At 45.7% G+C, this 8,167-nt stretch overlaps 1 protein-coding gene across 4 annotated transcripts in view; it reads left to right on the top strand.

Moving 5' to 3' along the window:
* Nucleotides 1-4,673: 4,673 nt before the first annotated feature.
* AMOT (angiomotin) overlaps nucleotides 4,674-8,167 on the top strand; it is a 71,322-nt gene continuing 67,828 nt past the window's right edge. For 3 of the 4 annotated variants that reach the window (XM_035007405.1, XM_035007387.1, XM_035007397.1), the window contains exon 1: nucleotides 4,674-5,064. The gene's annotated coding sequence lies outside the window, so the exon portion shown is untranslated. Of the gene's footprint in view, nucleotides 5,147-8,167 lie in introns of all 4 variants that reach the window. The other variant, XM_035007414.1, reaches the window with a different exon arrangement.

Raw genomic sequence — 8,167 nt, 5'->3', positions numbered from 1 at the left:
GAGTTATGTGGAGCCATAAATCCTTAGGATTTATTTTCCCTGGTGTACGTGCTTGCCTCTGCTTTTGTTTCTAAATGCATTTAAATGATTTAGTGGTTCACCAGGCAATTAGAGGAAGATGTGCTCATTTCACACTCCCAGTTGACTTGGTGGGTGGAGGAGAATGCCACTCAATACAAAGCACTATGGTTTTGTGGTCTTTTCCTCTAGAAGAACCTAGCCAGGGATTGAGGAATAGATTACAGTAAGCCACGTTCTCCTTCCTACTTTGCCTGTACGCTGGGCAAAATTTTGCATGCAAAGGGCAGATTTTTAAAAGTTTGAACATTTCTTAATTGCCAAAATTAAAAACCAGGAAATTTTACATTAAAACATTTCACTTCTGGTTTCTCTTTCAGAAGTCCTGGACACATTGGGCCTGCATTTCCCATGGTGTTAACCAAGCTGTCCCCTTTACATGCTCCCTTTGCTGCCAAGAAGAAGGTAGCCTCATCATCAGTCTTGTCTCCTGACACTTAGCCTGAGAGTTGTTACCTTTAAAAAAAAATTTTTATTGCAGTAAAATGCACATAAAATTTAACATTTTAGCCATTTTTAAGCATACAATTCAGTGGCATTAAATACATTCCAAATGTTGTACAACCATCACCACAATCTATTTCCAGAACTTTTTCATCATTCCAAACAGAAACTGTGGTCATTAAACAGTAACTCCCCATTCCACCCTCCCCTTGGGCCCTGATCACCACTATGCTACTTTCTTTTTTTTTTTTTTTTTTTACCACTATGCTACTTTCTGTCTCTATGAATTTGCCTATTCTAGGCACCTCATGTAAGTGGAACCGTACATTTGTCCCTTTGTGTCTGGCTTCTTTCACTTAGCATAATTTCTTTTAAGGGAGAAACTGATTTTTTAAGGTGCCTTTTTTTTTTTTTTTAAGAGCATAGACACTGATTTTTATTGCATGTTAAAGGAGGAGTTTTATTTTGTTAGAGAAAAAAAGGCCAAACAGGACAGGTGGTTTTGTGTAGAGGCTCTTTATTTATAAGCTTAAAATGATCATTATATCCATTATTAATATACGGAGGGTCTTAATGTTCTTAGGCAACCCAGTGTCTTTACACAGGTGTTTTACAGTTAGTGGTTAATTCTTCTGGTATCCCCCAGAGGCCTCTCCATATTTTATAGTCAGGATATGAAGACACAGGGATGCTCTGGGGATTAGTTAAATGTGTGTGGCATACTTTGCTGTATAAACTCACTCTCTGGAACTAGTTTTCGCTCCCTGCTCTCAACTTCCACAGCTTTTACTGTCAATCCCATTCATTTAGCACTTAGCATATGCTTGTTAGTTGTCTTTTTCTGTATATACCCTTGAAGGCAGGAGCCAAGTCTCATCCCTCTTTGTTTTTTCAGTCCTGTCCATAATAGCAGCTTGATCAATGTTTGTTGATGTTGGCCTCCCCCTCCCCCTTCCTTTTAAGTAGAGCTGGCAAAGCATAACTTTAAATTCAAGCCCAGTTTAAACAAACTGAAGGGTTTTCAGGGTAAAAACAAAAGGAAGTCTTGCGTGGCGGGAGAGAAGGAACACCTAAGACGCTTGAAGACCTGGGCCAAGCCCAGGTACCACAAAACCTGTTGTTTGCCACAGGCGTGAGAAGTGACTCATGCACAGCCTGAATCCACCATTAAATTCAGAGCTCTTGCTGACTCTACTCCATCAAAAGTCACATTTGGAGAAGAACAGCAATGCCCCAGGCGGGATCTGAGGAGGGGGTATTAAAGGATTTAAGTGTTTTAGGGGTTTCCATTGCATGAAGGCCCCTGTAGCTGTAGGGAAGACAGGCTGGAAAAGTCTTTTGAGGGCAACTTCAAAGCCAGGGACAGACAGCCGACAAAGAGCCACCATGCCTTTGCTACTAGGATTTGCTTCCCAGTGTTTTCTGTAACGGCAAAAGATGGGAACTAGCCTCCGTGGCCTCTCAATAGGGGAATGCATAAAGGAATTTTGGCACATTTGTGCAATGGAACACTGAGCTATCATGAAAAAGAATGAAGTAACGGAAGTTATCCTGAGATGGAAGAGTAGTAGGAGACATTGTTGAGTAAAGAAATGCAAGGTGTGCTGTGATTGATGATGCCAAAATGGAACATCTATAAGTAAATAATATATTTTGAAGATTGTGCAAAGGCAGGGAGAGAAGGGGAGAAAGGGACTATGAGAACAGTGGCAGAGAGGAACTTTTTACTCCTTTCATTACAGTTTTGATTTTACCATGTGCATATGTTACTTTTTCCATTTTACCAGCATTGTTCATTTTAAAAAGTATCCTGTTGCCATTGTGATCAGTAGTAGTCTGCAGCATATACCTACCCAATCTAGCTCTGCTGTCCACCCCTCCAAATAAGGCTGGGATAATCTTCCCTTGCCTCACAAGCCACGTGCCCATGTCTTGAACTCTCAAAATCTTACTTTCCCCATTGAAAATCACCCAAATAACTTCACCTCACCTGTAACCTGAATCACACCAAGAATCTACTTTGCACTTGTTCCTGCTTCTGAATCTTTGAGCAGCCCTAGCAGAGCAACCTGCACATCCAGGCTACCCCACAGCATGCCACCAGCCTATTACTCTTCCTGGACCCCGTTATATTCTGGGACCCCGTTCACAGTGAGATAGTGTTTCCTTGTGTGCCTTGATCCATGGCCTCTCAGAAGGCTCCCTTTGGGGGGGGAGGGGCTTGAATTGGATGTCACTTTTTTATTGGCATGAGATCATTATAATAGCTCTGCATTGTCAAGACCTTTACAATTAGACTCATTTCCACCTTGTAACATTTTCTAGGAAATATGGATCTGTGGAGAATGGTGATTTCCATGGTAAGTGTTCCCTCATGTTTGTTTTCTCAAGTTCACTTCGGAGATACACAGCATGATTTCCTCTTTCAGTAGCAGCACCACAATAGATGTAGGTTGTGGCGCCACTTCAGAACTGTTTAAAAGAGAAATCTCACCCACCCTGGTTAGAAAAGGGACAATTTATTATTCTAACTGCAGGGATCTGACTTCATATCCACCCTCAAAACTGTAGGAAAAGAGTTGACTTTTTAAAAATAAAGCCACAAAACCTACACACCTTGGATGTAGATGCTTAAAACACAGGAGCAGAATATTTGATTCCTGGACACATGCAAGACTCTCCACCATGGGACATATGCAAGGAGGAAGACACATATGTGTGGAGTGCTCTGTGGTTTACAGAGTTTTCACACACAATTCATTTTATTTTCATATATCAGTGTCAAGTTAATAGGGAATGTCTTACAGCCTTTACTTACAGATAGAAAGATCAAGGCTCAGAGAAGTTAAGCGACTCAACAAAAGTCGCACAACTAGCTGTTAAGTGCTATAGTCCAAAATGAGTTCTTCCTTTAGTTCCAAATTCCATGTTATTCTGCTATCCTTACACTGTTTTCTTTGTGCTTTTGTTCCCCAGATGTAAAATGGGAGATTTTCAGTGTCCCAGGATGCCGTTCTCAACCCTCTGTGTTCTCAGACAGTATCATTTTTTTTTGGCAGCCGGGAAACGTGAACACCACATTGACACTTCACGTACTTTTTCCCCCTCCTGGCCTAATGAATTAAGGGGGAAGAAAAGTTACCTATTCCCAGAGGGCCGGACAGTGCCACAAAGGTGTACGGGAGCCAGCCGACACACCGTCGCACTCTCTCAGGAGACTGAGAAACCAAGCGTCTCTTCTTTCTCTTCTCAGCAGTAGCTGGGGGAGAACGGAGAGCTAGACAATAGTCTCTTGTTCAGTTTTATTAATTTTCAGGGCGGGTGGGACAAAAAGATCAGATCGAGGACTCAAGTGACCAATCGCGAGCGAAGCCGGGGCCAGGATTCGCCAACCGGTAGCAGGAAAAGATTGGTGGGTGGGACTTACTCTTCGCGGCCTGCTCCGCCCAGGCCAGCCCTCCCAAGAGGCGGAGACTCCGCGAAGCTCCGCCCACGCCACCCCCACCCCCAGCGCGGCCCGCCAAAGGGAAGGGGGGCGGGGACGCGGGGGTGAGATGGAAGGGGGAGGCTAGGGGGAGCGGAGGAAGAAAGAAGGGTGTCGCGCAGAGCTGCGACCTGGGTGGGGGCCTGCTGGTAATAGGAAGCAAGAGGGGAAGGAAAAAGAAGGAGCGCTGCTCCTTCCTGCATTATTTTGAGCAGGCTTTGCGAGAAGCTGCTTTTCAGCATTTCTATTATTTGTGTTTTTTCCTCCCGCTGTTGGGTGGGGAGCGGCAGGGCTCTCCCACGCGCCTCCGCTCCGCTCATGTCGTAGATTATGATTGTAGTCTTTGCAGAACCCTTTCCTTCCCCCCAGCCAGTGCTTGCGTAGCCTCTCAGGACCGCAGTGAGCGCGTTAAGCCACGTTAGCGGGAGGACTAGAGCTAGGACCCCCCGCTTTCGCCAGAGTGGCTGGACCCCGCCGTTCAATTGTTTGAAACTTCCCCGCCCCCCGGCCCCCCCCCCCTTCCCCCCCCCCCCCCCCCCCCCCCCCGCTCAGGGTCCGGGCCGGCTCCCTCCCTCCGTTCCCCGCCCTCTACTCCGCCCCACTCTCTAGTCCACCCCCCGCTCCGGGGCGGTCCTAGCCGCTCACCGCAAGAAGAAAAGCCACCCATTCGTCCCCCTCCCCTACCTCCCATCCTTTGCCCAGGAGCTGCCTTCATCGCAGTCACGCCCCTTCCTTCCGAGGAGCTTTCTGGCTGCCCAAGCTGGTAGACCCCCTGATTTATTCCTCCATCTCCGCTCTCTTTCGCCTCATCTTCGCTTAGTTCTCACCGCCCCCTCCACCCCCACCTCCAGCCTGTCTTGCCTCCGACCATCCGCTGCTCCACCCTCCGGCCCGGTATCCTGCCTGTCCACTGCCACCAAGGAGAGCCCGGACGGAGCGGCGAGGAGCGGAGCAGCGGGGAGTTGGGGCTTCCCCCTGCCCATCCCTGGCCTCCGGCCCGGGACTGAAGCCACTTGAGCGAGCAGAGAGTCGTCACCTTGTCTTCGGTGCCTTCAGGGGTAGGAGACGCATGGTTACTTTTCGCGGGGAACTGGGGCAGGAATCCATGGTGGCATGAACTTGATCGTGCCCTCGGCGTGAGTGAGTCGATCTAGATGCGTGTGGGGATGCCCGTGTGTTCTACTTTCTTTGCAGCTGGCCGTGAGTTTTCCGGGATGAGCAGCAACTTAAATCGGTTAAAGAGTGTGCGCTCCTTTCCCGTCCTACAGAGATGCTAGTGGGTACCACTACTTGATGGTACTTCTACTTCCTTGCCTCCTGGGGTCCTTGTAGGTCTCTAGGTAATTAAGCACAAAAGGAGCGAGGGAACTTCAGGTCTACATTTACCTAGAAGGAATGTCTGCGCTTATCTCAGATTGCTAGATACGGTCCTCCTGAATGCTTAGAGTTGGGGTGGGGGCTCACACTGCCCTCCCCCGGGGGCTGTGAATTCTTGAAGTCCTAAAGTCTGGGAGTAATCTACAATGCTACACTTTTTTTGGGTCTATGTGTGTGTGTATGTGGTGAGGACGGGATTGCCCAGTATCTGCTTTATAGATGTTAGTGACCAGTTTTGCAAGATCATGCAGGTGTCTTGAGGGTCCCAAGCCTGGGTCACTGTATACTGGTGCTTCAACAGCAAGATGGATTTTATCGATACATGAAAACAAAGAAAAGGAAAAGTGAGAGGGAGAGTGACAGTCTTTGTAGTCTGGTAAATTGCCACTAATAGTAGTGTAATAATAATCTGCAGCAAGGGACTAGATACAATTAAATGAGAGAGGAAAGGGGATGTTTGTGAGAAACAGCATTTTCAATCTCTAGCATGTAGTTTAGACTGGAGAGTTGTTTCTGATGTAGTTCTCCTAACCTCCTCCCGTCCCCCACCCCCACGTTAAGACTAGAAGTTGGGAGGCATTTAAAACTTTTTTTGAATATAACCCTCTTCTATTCAGAGAGGAAGATAATTAGTCACCATAATCTTCAATAATGGAGGGCTAAGGTTATTTAAGTCTCCTTGAACTAGGTTTTGTGAAAAGCCCTTTCTCGGGCCAGCCTTTGTGAAGCCTTCTCGGTTAGACCTTTCCGCACCCTCATTTAGTAGCTAAGAGTACTTTGCAATACCATTTCGGATGCGGGATAAATTTTCACCCATCTCCCACCTATCTCCAACTGGGCGAGCATGGCAAAATGAGAAGGGTGGTGGTACTCAAAGACCTGTTATCAAGATGTCACCAACCCATTGCTTATTTGGGAACAAATTATTTACTTACATTTTTAAATAGTTGTGTTGGTTGATTTTAACGGGGGAAAGGAAAGCAGGAAGGGAGAGAAGGAACCGGCCAGGGCGACAATTTTAAAGGCTATCGTCTTTCAGATCAGCTGGGAGGGAAAAGTTGGCCTGACCAAACTACATTTTATAACTGGCCTGGGACATTTTAATAGCCAGGTGGTTGTAGAGTATTTACAGATGATAACTCAGGTTCCAGTTATTCTGTATGGGTATATCCGGTGTCATTTACAGACACTTTCTGTCACTACATCATACTTCATTTTAAGATACTTCTTTCTTTGGAAAACTGTGTGGCTCTGTAAAATTGAAAGTGCTTTTTCTAACTTCATGGTCTAGATACGCAGTAAAACCGCTGGCCATGCTTGTGTGTAGAGTAACTTTTACGTGCAAGTTGTGGATCTGCTTACCTATTTTAAAAGATTTTAGAAGGAAATTTTAAAATTATTTTTCAATACTATTTTGGATTTGGAAATTGAAAGCTCATTTCTGGTTTGTGAAGTAGGAATTATTAGACAGATGCATACCCAAGGCATTTTGTGGAGTTGCTTTTTCTGAAGTTTTGTAAAGAGCGAATGAGACTCTTTCTAGAATGCCCTTAAAAACTTTCTATTCAGAACGCAGAGGGATGGATGCTATGACCTTGAGGTCCCATTGAGTGCCAGAATGCTAAGTGGGTACATCTGCTTCTGTGCCTATCCTAAGAGCCCTCTCCCAGGGCCTGTGCCTTCTTTAAAAGGGTGTCTTTGTAATTAAGCAGCCTGTCTCCCCCATCCCCCTTTCTTCCTTTGATCCAGCTTTTTAAGGCCTTTTTTTCCATTTGGAGACAAGAGGAGTTTCTCACACTCTTCTACGCCCCTCTTAAGGTTTCTTTTCCTTTACCCCCAAAAAGTCCCTCGAAGTTCTCAGGATGGTTAGAAGTTGTTTTGTTTTGTTGGGGTGGAGGGGATGTTACCAGTGAGGCGAAGTAGAGGATATATTCCCTCTTGGGAAATGCTTGTGACCAGGTAGCCTCCTCCATGGAGACTGAGCATTTGGAATGCATGAGAACAGTCTATTCTTAGGGACTGTCTGGAAGAAATTGTCCTTTGCACCCATTAAGTGCAGCTAAAACCCACTGAAAGGGGTGGAGAGAGGTGTGTGTGGTCGTGGCTGAGCCTTTTAAGATGGTAAATGGGTAAATGTTCCCCAATCTCCTATTACATCACCTCTTTCCCCCATGGATTCAGTGGGTTTGGAGATCTGCTTGACAAATTAATTAGCTTGGGACTAAACCAATTTGTTCAGAATTGTGCTCCATTGATTTCCTGTCCCCAGGAATTTTTGTTGGTGGTTTTCTATGACGTGTTGTCCTCAGTCTTGCTTACTTCTTCGTTCCTTGCTGGCTTTTGTGGACTTTGGTCCAAAATCTAGGGTCCCACCCCCAAGTCAAAGGTTAGAATTTGGTCCCAGGACCTAAGGGGGCATTAAAACAGGCTGCCCACCCTGCACCACTCTCCTCCATGGTCAGCTTCTGACCCCCTTGAACCCAGAGAAAGGAGGGAAGTTGCCCCTTCCTCACACAACACACAAAATCTGAACTGAAAAAAAAAAAAAGGAAAATAAGGAGGTCACTTGCTTTCTAAAAGAACCCACTACAGGTTTCTTTGGAAAAACTAGCTTTCCTAGTTCGTGCCTTTGAGCTATGACTTGATATATAAAAATTCACTATAACTGGGCCTTCTCAGAAACATATTTATTGCATAAAGGAAGACATTAGAATTTTGTTGTAATGATTATAGCTTGAATTAAGTGAGGCCATTATTTGGCCTTTGAAATCTTTTTGTTATATG

Source organism: Mirounga leonina, unplaced genomic scaffold (genome assembly GCF_011800145.1).
Source record: "Mirounga leonina isolate KUSES-001 unplaced genomic scaffold, KU_Mleo_1.0 Mir_101664, whole genome shotgun sequence".
Classification (NCBI taxonomy): domain Eukaryota; kingdom Metazoa; phylum Chordata; class Mammalia; order Carnivora; family Phocidae; genus Mirounga; species Mirounga leonina.
This window is presented reverse-complemented; position numbering and strand designations above follow the sequence as displayed.